This window comes from Schistocerca nitens, chromosome 1, assembly GCF_023898315.1.
Source record: "Schistocerca nitens isolate TAMUIC-IGC-003100 chromosome 1, iqSchNite1.1, whole genome shotgun sequence".
NCBI lineage: Eukaryota > Metazoa > Arthropoda > Insecta > Orthoptera > Acrididae > Schistocerca > Schistocerca nitens.
In genome coordinates this window covers 170,943,304-170,959,120 of record NC_064614.1, presented here as the reverse complement: position 1 = coordinate 170,959,120, position 15,817 = coordinate 170,943,304, and the positions used below count along the sequence as shown (strand labels likewise).

Below are 15,817 nucleotides of genomic sequence, written 5' to 3'. Positions count from 1 at the left end.
TGTTATTCAATCTCTGTATTGAGCAAGCAGTGAAGGAAACAAAAGAAAAATTTGGAGTAAGTATTAAAATCCTTGGAGAGGAAATAAAAACTTTGAGGTTCGCTGATGAGATTGTAATTCTGTCAGAGACAGCAAAGGACCTGGAGGAGCAGTTGAACGGAATGGACTGTGTCTTGAAAGGAGGATATGAGATGAACATCAACAAAAGCAAAACAAGGATAATGGAATGTAGTCGAATTAAATCGGGTGATGCTGAGGGAATTAGATTAGGAAACGAGACACTTAAAGTAGTAAAGGAGTTTTGCTATTTGGGGAGCAAAATAACTGATGATGGTCGAAGTAGAGAGGATATAAAATGTAGACTGGCAATGGCAAGGAAAGCGTTCTGAAGAAGAGAAATTTGTTAACATTGAGTATAGATTTAAGTGTCAGGAAGTCGTTTCTGAAAGTATTTGTATGGAGTGTAGCCATGTATGGAAGAGAAACGTGGACGATAAATAGTTTGGACAAGAAGAGAATAGAAGCTTCCAAAATGTGGTGCTACAGAAGAATGCTGAAGATTGGGTGGGTAGATCACATAACTAATAAGGAGGTATTGAATAAGATTGGGGAGAAGAGAAGTTTGTGGCACAACTTGACTAGAAGAAGGGATCGGTTGGTAGGACATGTTCTGAGGCATCAGGGGTTCACCAATTTAGTATTGGAGGGCAGCGTGGAGGGTAAAAATCGTAGAGGGAGACCAAGAGATGAATACACTAAACAGATTCAGAAGGATGTAGGTTGCCGTAGGTACTGGGAGATGAAGAATCTTGCACCGGACAGAGTAGTATGGAGAGCTGCATCAAACCAGTCTCAGGACTGAAGACCACAAAAACAACAACAACTATTCAACAGATAATGAGATTTATTTGAGAAAAAAATAAATGCATGGCAGCTTATGGAGAATTTTTTCACCAATAATGGAAGGAATAAATGTAACAACTCACTATATAACTGAGGCAGTGAGTGTTCTGTAGGCACAGTAACAAGACTGAAAATGTTGCTAAGATGTCCTTCATAACCAAGTGTTGCAGCTTGAGTGAGGGGGGTGTTGTGTTGGGCAGAGCTGTTAAGAGAAGAATGGAGGGGTGGGAGGTAAGGTGGTTGATGGCTGCAATGAAGAGTGAACAGTGGGATGGGATAGGCATGGGCATAGTTACTTGTGTATGGACTGTGTTGAAGTCTTGCAGAATTTTCAGTTTTATTTGTGTGTTTATCAACCACTTAGTGGCTCATCTGTATGGTGACTTATTACCTTTAGCTCCTGTAATTAATTGTATTTCACCCATATCTTTCTAGAACCATATTAAAACTTTTTAACCTGTGAGACATACTGTTTCTGATTCCAATATTTATGCTGTTTTTACAGAAATTTGAGAAAACTGACATCATTTCTCATTGACAATTACTCAGCAGGAGAATCTGTGACTAAATACAGAGCCTTTACATATGTCTGCTTGTGTCTGTATATGTGCGGATGGATATGTATGTGTGTGCGATTGTATACCTGTCCCTTTTTCCCCATAAGGTAAGTCTTTCCACTCCCGGGATTGGAATGACTCCTTACCCTCTCCCTTAAAAGCCACATCCTTTCGTCTTTCCCTCTCCTTCTCTCTTTCCTGATGAAGCAACCGTGGGTTGCGAAAGCTTGAATTTTGTGTGTGTGTTTGTGTTTGTGTTTGTTATTGTTATTGTCTCTATCAACATACCAATGCTTTTGTTTGGTAAGTTACATCATCTTGTTTTTAGATATATGTGTATACAGGGTTATTGCATCATTTTAATGAAATTTAGAATATGAAAATGTTAGATGTTTAAAGGGAAATTTTATACATGCGGATCCAAAATGTAGACCAAGACACTACCCTCACTTCTCCACTGCCTCAACACTTTCTTTCCAATCTGCTACCCCTGGTCCTCCTCCAGCCTCTTGGATGTTGATCTCCACCTCTCTGATGTCTCCATAAAATACTCTGTCCATATCAAGCTCACTAATCATGAAGCAGTCATATCATACAGCAACTCTGCTAAAACTTCTCCACTGACTTTTATGTAGACAAGACCACCAACCAGCTGTCCATCCAAATGAATGGCCACCACCAAACTATGGCAAAAAGCAAAACTGGTGACACAGTGATGGAAAACACTGCTGAACACAATATACTCAACTTCAGTGATTGCATCAGAAACCTGTGTCATCTGAATCCTCATATCAACTTCTCTGAATTACGTAGATGGGAGATGTCATTTCAACACTTTCTTTGACCCCATAATCGTGACCTTAATCTCTGCCAGTCCCTGCCCCACATGCCCAAGTCCATCCTGCCCCAGGATGCTAACATAAGTCATCCTACACCCACACCCTCCTCTCCACAGTCCTCCTCTACCTCTATTCCATCTCTTTCTCCCAATCCAGTCAAGTGCTTTGTCAATTCCCGGCGCTCGTTTAGCTGCTGTTGCCAAAGCTTGAGATCTATGGTAGCACTTGGTGAACAAAAACCGTGAACGCCTCATCGCCAGTGTTATAATCCTCAGTTAGGGCCAACAGTGTTTATAGATGACAATTAACTTTCATAACAACGAATTAAAATTGTTTATTATTTCACAAACCTAGCAGTAATAGTTCTCAGTAGTACTCATATATTCATGTGAGTGACAACAGAAATTAATACAAGAGTGCATCTATTAAGTTGAATGAAGTCCACCCAGGAGCAGCATTGCAACTTAATTACCTACCCAAGGAATTTCCACCACAATGGGGAATAAAAAGTGAAAACTAAAGTTACCAACAATAAATGGGTATCTTCTACATCTGTGTTTACACTCTGCAAACCAGCTTGAGCTGCATGGCAGAGGGTATGCCCCACTATACCAGTTATTAGGGTTTCTTCCTGTTCTACACTTATGGAGCCCAGGTGGAATGATTATTTGAATGCCTCTGTGCATGCAGTAATTATTCTAATCTTATCCTCATGACCCCTATGTGATCGATACATAAAGGATTGTAGAATATTCCTAGAGTAATCATTTAAAGCCTGTTGTTAAAACTTTGTTGATAGACTTTCTTGGGATACTTTACGTCTGTTTTCAAGAGTCTTCCAGTTGAGTTCCTTCAGTATCTCTGTGACACTCTGCTGTAGATAAAAAAAACTTGTGACCATTTGTACTTCTCTTGGATGTGTACATTCAACATCCCCTATTATTAGTCGTATCTGGTATGAGTTCCACACACCTGAGCAATATTCTAGAACCAATCACATGAGTGATTTGTAAGCAATCTCCTTTGTAGGCTGATTACACCTCCCCAGTATTCTATCAATAAACCGAAGTCTACCATCTGCCTTACCCATGACTGAATCTATGTGATCGCTCCATTTCATATCCCTACAAAATATCCCGGTATTTGTATGAGTTGGCCGATTCCAACAGTGACTCATCATTATTATAGTCAGAGGATGCTATGTTGTTTCATTTTGTGAAGTGTAAAATTTTACATTTCTGAACATTTAGAACAAATTGCCAATTTCTGCACCAGTTAGAAGTCTTACCAAGATCTTACTGAATGTTTATGTAGCTTCTTTCTGGTAGTACATTATTATAGATAACTGCAGCATCTGCAAAAAGCCTGAGTTTACTATTAATACTGTCTGCAATGTCATTAATACACAGGATGAACAGCAAGGGTCCAAACACACTTCTCTGGGTCACACCCAAAGTTACAGTCATCTGACGAAGACTCTCCACCCAAGATAACATGCTGCATCCTCCCTACCGAAAAGCCCTCAGTCCAATCACAAATTTCACTTGATCCCCATATGATTGCACTTTTGACAATAAGCATAGAAATGGTACTGAGTCAAATGCTTTTCGTAAATCAAGAAATACTGCGTCTGCCTGATTGCCTTGATCCAAAGCTTTCAGTATGTCCTATGAGAAAAATACGAGTTGGGTTTCATGTGATAAATGTTCTCGAAATCCATGCTGGTTGGCACTGAGAAGGTCATTCTGTTCAACATACTTCAATATGTTTGAGCTCAAAATATGTTATAGGATTCTACAGCAAATTGATATCAAGGGTATTGGATGGTAGTTTTATGGATCACTTCTGTAACCTTCTTGTAGACAGGAGTGACCTGTGCATTTTTCCAATAACTGGGCATGGTTTTTTGCTTGAGGAATCGACTATACATTATAGTTAGAAGACAGGTTAACTCAACTGCAAATTTGGTATAGAATCTGATAGGGATTCCATCGGGGTCTGGCGCTTTGTTCAGTTTTAACAATTTCAGCTGCTTCTCAATACCAGTGCTACTAATATTTATTTCATTCATCTTTTCTGTGGTATGAGAATTAAACTGGGGCAATTCACTTGGGTTTTCCTTTGTATAGGAACAATTGGAACTGGAGTTAAGCATTACAGCTTCTGCTTTGCTATCCTCAATTTCAGTTCCTGTCTCATTCACTAGGGACTGGTCACTAACTTTGGTGCCTCTAGCAGCCTTTACATACAACTATGATTTCTTTGGGTTCTGTGAAAGGTCACTTGACAACATTCTGCTACAGTAGTCACTGAAGGCATCAGGCATTGCTCTCTTGACAGCCAAACGCGTGTCATTCGGCATCTCTCTATCTGTAGCCCTATGCTTCATTTTACACCTATTATGTGGTAATATCTGTTTCTTTAGAAGTTTCTTTACAGTGACTCTATACCATGGAAGTTCCCTCCCATTATGAACTGTTCTACTGGCTACATATCTATCAAAAGTGCACAGTAAACTATTCTTTTAAGCTTGAGCCAGAGTTCCTCTGCGTGCTCCTGCCTTGTGCCGAAAGTTTCAAGTTCCTTGTTGAAGTATGCCACTACTGATTTTTTTATCTAGTTTACTGAACATATATATTTTTCTTCTTGTTATAGTTGTCCTTTTTACTTTTGTAATCATTGTTACCACAGCCATGTCATGGTCACTGATACCAGTTTCGATGTGGACGTCCTCAGAGAGGTCACGTCTTTTTATTGCCATTACTTCCAATTTATTTCCATCATGAGTGAGGTTTCTAACAATCTGTTGTGGGTATTCTTCAGAGAAGGCATTTAGTTAAGTTTCACAGGGTGTCTTATCATACCCACCACTAACAAAAGTGTAATTTTCCCAATTAATTGTTGGATGATTTAAGTCTCCACCAATGATTAAAGTGTTATTGGGGAACTTATGTACAAGTAAACTCAGATTTTATCTGAAGTTTTTGGTTACATCTGGAGATGAGTCTGGTGGGTGATCGAAGGATCCAATTATCGTTTTATGCTCATCCCAGATACTGAGTTTTACCCGAACAATCTGATATGCAGCTTCAATTTCTATCTCAGTGGATTTGAGTTTCTTGTCTACTGGGACAAATACACCACCTTAATTTCCCATTTGCCTATCCTTTCGATATACACTTAAATTTTCCCCATAAATCTCACCACTGTCATTTTCAGGTTTCAACCATCTTTCTGTACTTAGTATTATGTGAGCTTCAAACTCTTGCACTTTGTTATGAATGCTTCTGCAGTTTACCATTAGGATTTTGGTACTCTCGCCTGTGGGAGGCAGTTCTTTTGATCTTACACTGATATCTCCGAGTTTCCTACATCTATTATTACCTGGATTGAACGTGGAGTTGCCTAATCTAATGAAGCCCTTGTGTGCACCCCACACACAGTTAGCTACCCAACTAGCAGCCTCTGATGTGTAATGCACACCTGACCCATATAGGAGGACCCTACAGTTCTCAACCCTGTGGCGCAAGTCCTGGAAGTCACAGCCTAGTTTGTCACAGAACCTTTGAAGTCTCTGGCTCAGTCCTTCCACTCAACTCAGAACCAAAGGGCCACAATCAGTTCTGGAGACAATGTTGCAAATTGTGAGCTTTTTTGAAATTCCACAGGCAAGGCTGGTCCTCTCAATCTTCTCTGCAGTTGCTGGAATGATCCAAGAAAGATATCAGAGCCTAGACAATAGGCATCATTTGTTCGAACATGTGCCACAATCTGCAGTTGGAACCTGTTACCTGGTGTCCTTTCGTGTCCCTTGCTGCCATTTCCCTAAGTAGTACCATCATTAGCCATAAGTTTGAACTGCCAATGATTAATAGACCCCTACCCTTTTGCTTTTGCCACCTCCTGACACTGGACAAAACAGTTTTCCCCAAAACAGCTGAAGTGAGTTCCACTAGTTCAGTTTCAGTTTCAGTGAAATACAGTACCTCAAACTTGTTGGTTAGGGGACTCGGTACAAAATCCCAGTTCCTGTCCACCCTGCACAGGACGCCTAGATCTACCATTGACACACCAATTGCAGTCAAGTGGACAAGTAATGACAGATCCAGTACTTTCTGCAGAGGAGAAGGGATCCTCAGGAGAGGATAATATTTGAGGTACCTCTGGTACAGGTATTACAGGTAAACGACTCTCAGGAGCTCTTCCGACACAATGATTCGCAACAGCTGCCAATTGTTTGACAGTAGTCAGAACGATTTCCAGCTGCTTATAAATGTCAACCAACTCATCCCATGTTCGAGAACAATACTCACAGTGGGGCTGCGTTTTGGCTGGTACAATGTATTGCAAGGCAGTGAGCAAATATCTTTAAATTAAGCCCGCTGATTATCTTTTAATCTGTTGAGCTAAAAAATTGCTAATTCCTTATAAGAACTGAAGCAAATATACAAAACATGATTTTTATTAAGGCAACACAATAACCTGTGGTAAAAATTATTAGTTTCCTAAAATGCTTTGCCATTAATTACAGTTGTTAGCTAACTCAAAAATAGAGTTAATTTACAATAAATGCGAATAATATAGAGGACTACACCTCTTTAAAGGAAAACTAGATGTAACCAAATATGTCAGTTAGAAAATCTGCTACAGTAACTAAGTCACAAATTGTTCATAGATTATGCAAAGGACAAATTCTCAAAAACATTCATTTATTTGCGTTGATAAAAAATGAAAGTCAGGGATGATATACTCTTTGGCTGAACTGTGAACCACAAACGCTGATTTGATAAGAAATAAATTGTGTGTCCCAAACACTCCTACTGGCAACATGTGAAAATATAGTTTTGTAATTTTCAAAATAACATTTCTCATGTAATTGTACAATGAAATTAGAGAACAGCTGTTTTGAACAAGGATAGGTTTACTGTTATCAAAAATTTCAAACGAGCATTTGATAATAGAGTATGAGTTTATTGTGGCACTTGCGAATATTCAAAATTCCACAGTATATCACAATACAAATGGGTATAGATACAGTCAATGAAAGATTATGTAGAAGCACCCATGAACAGTAAAATATGTGGACCTAGAACTTAAGATCGGCATACTGCCTTGTGCACTTGGTTTCTCACAAAGGAAATTTCCGAAGTCTTACATATAAATAAAAGTGTGTACTGCATGGATTTTTCACTTAGCTGATTCTGTGCACACTTCTACACTGGTGTGCTGAAGAAGAACACTGCAGCATGAGTTTATCTTGATCTAAATTGCAAAAATATTAATGTGAACAGCTGTTGACGATGAATCTGTCAGTTCAAAACAAGTAATGGCATTATTAATGTGAATAAATAGCATTAATGAAAGTTGCTGGTTGCTCTTTTCTTCTCTGCAAGAGTCAACCTTGAATTTCAAACACTGATTTTTGTTTAGTGTGTGACCACTGGCCTGTACTTCTGGTACCTGTTTGTCATTTTCATTTTTTTTTAAATTACAGTATATAACTTTAAGATTAAGATTTATCCTATATGCTGTGAATCAGTTGCAAGACTGTTCTGCTATTCTCCTCATTTGCCTAATACCGGCATCAATGTGTGTGATGCGTTTATTGTTTTGTCTTTTTTTATCACCTGCACATTTCTGAGTTTTTGAAGAGATCTGCAACATATTTGGTAAATCCTTTATGTAGGTCACAAGCATGAGGGGATGAAGCACCAAACCTTGTGGGACACAATTTTTGGTATGTACCCACTCAAAATTTAGTTATATTCATGTAGTAGCATTCGTTAATGTGATCCTTTGTTTGCTGTTGTTTGTATGTGACTCTATCCATGTGAGGGTAATGTAAACTTAATTTTCCCAGTATGAATTTATGATCTTTGCAGTCCAAAACCCAAGTTAGGTCAAAAAAATGCCAGCAAGATAATTTTTCATGTTTAGTTTTCCAAAATTATATTTGTTTGATCACTTATTGTTTTCTATGTAGAGAATTCTGTATGTAAGCCAAACTGAGCTTTTGTTAAAAGAATCTTATCAGAAAAGTTGTTTAATATTCTATTATAAGACACTTTCTTAAACATTTTTAAGAACATAGGACATAGGCTAATATGTCTATAATTAGAGGTTTGCTTATCTGCACTTTTACAAATGATTTTGATCGATTGATTTTTTAGGGTTAAGGGGCGAAACAATGAGGTCATCAGTTCCTTGAGCCAGGGATGGTTTGCGTTACTGCCTTACAGTTTTCTGGTGAGTAATACCTCTCTTATCAACATCCCATGTGAGTAGGCCACTTCAGACTTTACCTGATGATGCTCATACCTTAGGTACTGGGGCTATGCATGAATCTGTTTAACAAGAATACCTCAATGTAGTCATAGGGTCAAGCCACATACTGTTATAATGTCAAGTTGCACAAATATATTTCAAGGACGACACAATACATGTAAGTCACAGATCAAGTAAACAAAGTAATACGGGTGTACACTTTAACAGTCAAATCAGAACTGAGTCCGAGTCTAGCGGCCACTGGCTGGCTGGCTGGTGCACGGCTGGCAGACAGCACCGCATGTAGAGGATGTGCATAACAGCGTGGCGGCACTTTGAAAGATTGGCGAGTCACTACACTTTTTCCCCCCCATTGAAATTTTTGCACATGTCTTGGTGGCCTGTAGATTGCTAACGTCCATAGGTGTTGTTTGACTGGCCGTAAAGTCTCGAGGAGGGGGCTTCCCGTGCGGACGGAAGTGTCCCCGATGATAACGGGTCGAAATGACAGGAGACGTGGGGGTCGCAACTGCTGGGGCCCCGTGCACCAATCTGCCCTTTGCGGCAAGTCCGGTTGTTATAACAGGAGACATGGGCGATGTGTCTGCATCTGTAGGAGAAGGAGGCACGTAGAGTTGTTTCGACAAATGGTGGTCATCTGGTTCCTGCATGGGGATGTCTCCTGTTGGCATCAGTTCTTGTGCTGGCACCGAGATGATGGTGAGAGGACTGTGTTGTGAGTAATGAGAGATTCCATGATCCCGAGCATCAGGTAGAGCCGAAGGTGGTGTAGCGGCATCCGGAACAGATGTTGCCGGCACATGAGGCCGAAGCTGGTCCGAATGACGCACTGCAACACCCATGTCCATCTGGATTTCATACAGTCGTCAGCCACGGTGTCGTAAGATGCGGCCAGGACTCCATTTTGGCCGCCTGCCATAACCCCGTACCCATACAAGGTCGCTGGCAGTGAACCAGCCAAGCGAAGGCACCCACGGCCGTGAGGTGGAAGGCCGCGGAAGATGAAGTAGCGTGCGGGGCTGTCTGTTGTGGTGGGGTTGTCATGTACCCTCTTGGTGGTAGCCCTCTGACTACACAGGGATCACACTGCTGATGCCTGAGTTGCTACCTCCCCACGTATGCCGAGGAGTAGTTGCCTATCCCTCTGGGGCATCAGGACTCCCGGCAAAGGCCAGCCTGCCAGGTGGTCTTTGCTGTGGCTGGGTGGCGCCCGTGGGGAGAGCCCCTGGTCGGAGTAGGTGGCATCAGGGCGGATGACCCGCAATGAAGCGTGGTACATCATCTCTCACTGGTGGGCCTCCACCAGCAGTCTCCAAGCGATCGAGGTCTAACCTCAACGGGAAGAAATATGATCGTAATCGTTTCCCTCCCTGGCCACTCCATGGGAGGAACGTATGGCTAAAGAAGGCAGTGGAGATTATTCAACCCGGTACCTCGTCTGTACGCGAGTTGATGATGAATCATTTATGTCAACCAAGCCCCAGTTTTTTGTGGAGCATTTAGAGGACAAGTTCGGTGAGGTGGAGGGCTTGTCCAAAATGCGCTCTGGGTCAGTTCTAATCAAAACAGCATCCTCTGCCCAGTCACGGAGGTTGCTCGCTTGAGGTAAGTTGGGGGGTGTTTCCGTTACCATCACGCCCCATAAGAATTTAAACATGGTCCAGGGTATTATATTCCACAGGGATCTTCTTCTGCAGTCGGACGATGAACTGCGCGCGAACCTAGAACGACGAGGTTTTCACTTCATCCGGTGCGTCCATTGGGGTCCGAGGGATAATTAGGTGGCCACCAGTGCCTTCATCTTGGCCTTCGAGGGTGATGTCTTACCCGAAAAGGTCAAGGTGATGGTTTACTGCTGTGATGTGAAACCATATATCCCTCCTCCAACGCGGTGTTTTAAATGCTGGAAGTTTGGGCATATGTCATCCCGATGTACTTCCAGCATCACGTGTCTATATTGTGGACGTCCTTCGCATCCCAATACTCCATGTGCCCCATCTCCCATCTGTGTTAACTGCGGAGAACACCATTCCCCCTGCTCGCCGGACTGTAGGATATTCCAGAAAGAAAGGAAGGTAATGGAATATAAAACCCTGGACTGCCTGACCTACACCAAGGCTAGGCGGAAATATGAGTGGTTACATCCTGTGCCAATGCCATCAACCTATGCTGCTGCTGCAACAACATCTCCCGTGTTGTCATGTACATCTGGCTCTCTGCTATGTCAGAATCCACCGGCCCCCTTGATTGTGGGGGGCACTCCACTCCCTGTTGCTCCTGCTCCATCTACTTCAGGAGCAACACCACCCCAACCATCGGGGACATTAGTTCCCACTTCCCAGCCGGAGATGTGTGAGACTTCTTCGGCTACTCTCGCCAGGAAGGGGTCCCTTGGGGCCCTCCCATCCGAGGCTTTGCCCAGTGCCAAAGCAGACACCCGCAAGTTTCTGAAACAACCATCGGTCGCTGGTCGTAGGGCCTCATGGTCGTCGTCCGTCCCTGAGACTGACTCAATGCGGTCCTCCCAGCCCAAACCACCAAAGGCACAGCGCGCAAAGCAGTCAAAGAAAAAGGCTCCCAAGAATCCTAACATTGTGGTGGCACCCATCCCACCGCAACCTTCCAACTCTGCATCTGAGGATGAGGTGGAGATTCTGGTGTCCGCTGAGGACCTGTATCTCCCCGGTCCCTCAGATGTGGTGGATAGCTGTTGCACAGGTAGTCAATCAGTGGTAGCAGGGGCCCAGGAGGCATGACTTGCCTCCCCAGTCCCTCCCCGCCTTACTCAGCCATGGACAATGTCATCCTCCAGTGGAACTGCGATGGTTTCTTCCACCATCTTTCTGAGCTCCGACAACTTCTCAGCATTTGCCCTTTCTTCTGCATTGCTCTTCAAGAAACTTGGTTTCCAGCGATACAAACCCCTGCCCTCCGTGGCTATTGGGGTTGTTATAAGAATGAGGCAACTTATGAAAGGGTATCTGGTGGCATCTGCATCTATGCCCTTCACTCTCTTCACAGCGAGTCTGTCCCTCTACAAACACCTTTAGAGGCTGTCACTGTTCGGGTGTAGACGCCACAGGCTATTACTGTCTGCAGTCTCTATCTTCCACCGGATGGTGATGTCCCGCAGCATGTCCTGGCTGTGCTGATAGCCCAATTGCCACCACCTTTCCTGTTACTGGGCAACTTCAACGCACATAACCCTCTGTGGGGTGGGTCAGTGGGAACAGGTCGAGGCGCCACCATTGAGAATGTATTGGCACAGCTCGACCTCTCTCTTTTAAATGATGGTGCCTTCACACATTTCAGTGTGGCGCATGGCACGTACTCTGCCATCGACCTTTCGATCTGCAGCCCTAGCCTCTTACCGTCTGTCCAATGGAATGTGCATGATGACCTGTGTGGTAGTGACCACTTTCTGATCTTTCTGTCACTGCCACAACGTCACTCTTCTGGGAGCCCTTGCAGATGGGCTAAGAATAAGGCTGACTGGGACTTGTTCACCTCCATTGCCACTGTTGAGCCTCTTTGTAATGAAGCCATTGATGTGGTGGTTCACTCGGTCACCACCGGCATCGTTACTGCCGCAGAATCTGCCATTCCCCGTTCTTCTGGATCCCCTCTAAAGATGGAGGACTGTGCCTTGGTGGTCGCCTGCGATCGCCAAGGCAATTAAAGATCGCAGGCGGGCGCTCCAGCGTCACATGCGGCATCCATCTTTAGAAAACCTCGTCGCCTTTGAACGGCTCCGTGCGCGGGCCTGCCGCATCATTTGCCAACACAAGCAGGAGTGCTGGGAACGGTATATCTCCACCATTGGCTTCCATGTCGCTCCATCGCAGGTCTGGGCCAAGATTAGATGCCTCTATGGCTATCGGACTCCTGTCAGCATCCCTGCGCTGTCACTGAATGATGCAGTTTGTACTGACTCCGACATAATTGCCAACCACTTAGCAGAACATTTTGCTCTCAGTTCCGCATCTGTGAATTACCCACTGGCTTTCCGCTCCATTAAAGAGCGATTGGAACATCGGAGCCTTTCATTTCACACGCGCCATCCTGAATCCTACAATGTCCCATTCACTGAGTGGGAATTCCACAGTGCCCTAGCCGCTTGCCCTGATACAGCTCCCGGGCCAGATCGCATCCACTGTCAGATGCTGAAACACCTCGCAGTGGACTGCCAGCGACGCCTCCTCGACCTTTATAACCGAATCTGGGTCGAGGGTGAGTTTCCATCGCAATGGCGGGAAAGTATTGTTATCCTCGTTTTGAAACCTGGCAAGAACCCATTGGAGGTGGACAGCTGACCGCCCCATTAGCCTCACCAACGTTCTTTACAAGTTACTCGAACGCATGGTGAGCCGGTGGTTGAGTTGGGTACTCGAGTCTCGGGGCCTTCTGGCTCCTTCTCAGGGTGGGTTCCGTAAAGGCCGCTCTGCCGCTGACAATCTGGTGAGCCTGGAGTCAGCCATCCATACAGCCGTTGCCCGCTGTCAGCACCTCGTCGCTGTCTTTTTTGACATGCGGAAGGCATACGATACGACGTGGCGCCATCAAATCCTCTCTATGCTTCATGGTTGGGGTCTTCGGGGTCCACTGCCGATTTTCCTACGAAATTTTCTGTCACATTGTACCTTCCGCGTGCAAGTCTCGGTCTCCCATGGTTCCTCCAGAGTTCAGGAGAATGGGGTACCACAGGGATCTGTCCTAAGTGTCTGCCTGTTTTTAATTGCAATTAACGGGCTCGCTGCAGCGGTGGGAACATCTGTCTCAGCTTCCTTGTATGCTGACGACTTCTGCCTCTACTACAGCTCCATTGGCATTGCAGCTGCTGAAAGTCAGCTGCAGGGCGCTATTGACAAGGCGCAGTCGTGGGCTGTAGCGCATGGTTTCCAGTTTTCGGCTGCCAAGACCTGAGTTATGCATTTCTGCCGGCGGCAAACAGTTCACCCTGAGCCGCGGCTTTATCTTGCTGGCGAACTTCTTGCTGTGGTGGAGACACATCGGTTTTTGGGTGTGGTTTTTGATGCCCGGTTGACTTGGCTCCCACATATTCGGCAGCTTAAACAGATGTGTTGGCGGCATCTTAATGCTCTGCGATGCTTGAGCCACACCAGCTGAGGCGCCGACTGATCTACCCTCTTATGGCTCTACCAGGTGTTAATCCAGTTCCGTCTGGATTATGGGAGCCTGGCTTATCGTTCAGCATCCCCTTCTGCATTGCGGGTGCTGGACCCAATCCTTCACAGTGGGATATGACTTGCCACTGGTGCTTTCTGGACTAGCCCTGTGAACAGCTTACTTGTGGAGGCAGTTGTCCCTCCACTGCAGTTACAGCGCCAATGTTTACTGGCTGCTTATGGTACGCATGTTTGTAGCTTGCCCGGGCATCCTAATTATCGTCTGCTGTTCCCACAGTCTGTCGTCCATCTCCCAGAACATTGGCCTTGGTCAGGTTGTACGATCGCGGTCCGCGTCAGAGAGCTTCTCTCCGGGCTTGGGGTTTCCCTCTTCCACCTCCTTTCCGGGCCCCTCTGCGTACACCCCCATGGTGTGTGCCCCGCCCTTGCCTTCGGCTTGAATTGGCATAGGGCCCAAAGGACTCAGTCCCTCCGGAGGCCTTCTGCCACTGCTTTTATTCCATCCTTGCCATGTATCAGGCCTCTGGCATTGTTTACACTGACGGTTTGATGTTGCTGGTCGTGTCGGTTATGCTCTAACTCTAGGCGACCATTACGAACAACGTTCATTGCCGGTTGGCTGCAGCGTTTTCACTGCTGAGCTGGTCACCATCTTTCGTGGCCTAGAGTATATCCGCTCCTGTTCAGGTGAGTCCTTCGTTATCTGTAGCGACTCCCTGAGCAGTTTACGAGCTATCAACCAGTGTTTCCCTCTCGTCTGGTGATGGCTATCCAGGAGTCCCTCCATACTCTTGCCCATTGCGGCTGCTCTGTGGTCTTTGTGTGGACCCCAGGCCATGTTGGGATACCAGGCAATGAATATGTTGACCGCCTGGCCAAACAGGCCACCAGTAAACCACCTCTGGATGTTGGCCTCCCAGAGACTGATTTGCGAGCAGTCTTACGCCACAAAGTTTTCGCGCTTTGGGACGCTGAATGGCGCGATCTGACCACACCCAATAAACTCCGTCCTATCAAGGAGACAACGGATGTGTGGCAGTCATCCATGCGAGCCACTCGCAGGGACTCAGTAGTCCTCTGTCAGCTCCGCATTGGCCACACCCGCTTGACACACAGCCATTTACTGCGCCATGAGGACCCGCCCCTATGTCACTGTGGGTCGGCTTTGACAGTGGTCCACATTTTGTTGGCCTGTCCCCTTTTAACTGTGCTCAGGCAGATGTTTGCACTTCCTGATACGCTCCCTGCCCTTTTACAAGATGACACTGCCATGGCAGGCTTAGTTTTGCATTTTATTCGGGCAGGGGGTTTTTGTCACTTAATCTGAGTGTTTGTTATGTTTTTTTTTGTGTTGATTCTGACCTTTGGCCTACGATTTTAGACTGAGTTTTTAATGTGTTTCTCAGTGGTTGGTTTCTCCGTTTTTGTCTCTATGGTCGGCCAACCACTCTCACACACTGTGTGATTTGAATTCCTTTTGTCTGGTCTCTGACTAAGTCTTTCTTGTCCTATGTCGTCTGTCGTCTTTTCCGTTGTTCATTTTTATTCTGTGTGGGTGCTTTTAAGTTTTGGAAAAAGGGACTGATGACCATAGCAGTCTGGTCCCTTTAATCCCACAAACCAACCAACCAAGTGCATCAGCTTTCGCATGTTGAGCCGTCAGCCGGAAATGAATCTCATAATTGAAACAAGACAAGTAAAGAGCCCAATGCTGGAGGCGGTGTGCAGCCTTGTCGGGAAGTGATGTTGATGGATGAATCAAGGAAACAGGTGGTTTGTGATCTGTAAAAAGATGAAATTTGGATCCATAGAGAAAAACACCAAACTTATGAAGAGCATAAATAATGGCCAAAGCTTCTTTTTCAATTTGATAATACTTTCGTTGGGCATCCGTGAGCATTTTGGAGGCATAAGCAATGGGTTGTTCAGAACCGTCAGAAAAACGGTGCACAAGGACTGTGCCAACCCCGTATTGAGAGGCGTCCATGGTAAGAACAAGACGTTGGCCAGGTTGATAAGTAGCCAGGCACGGGGACTGTTTCAGCATAGTCTTCAATTTCTGGAAAGCTGCATCGCATGACGCGGA

The 15,817-nt window shown here is 44.9% G+C and overlaps 1 long non-coding RNA gene across 1 annotated transcript in view; it reads left to right on the top strand.

Annotated features, from left to right (window-relative positions):
• Positions 1-15,817, top strand: part of LOC126244641 (uncharacterized) — a 36,813-nt gene that overhangs the window by 14,523 nt on the left and 6,473 nt on the right. Inside the window, exon 2 of the long non-coding RNA XR_007545378.1 lies at positions 8,470-8,545. This is a non-coding gene — a long non-coding RNA (uncharacterized LOC126244641). The remainder of the gene's footprint in view (positions 1-8,469; positions 8,546-15,817) is intronic.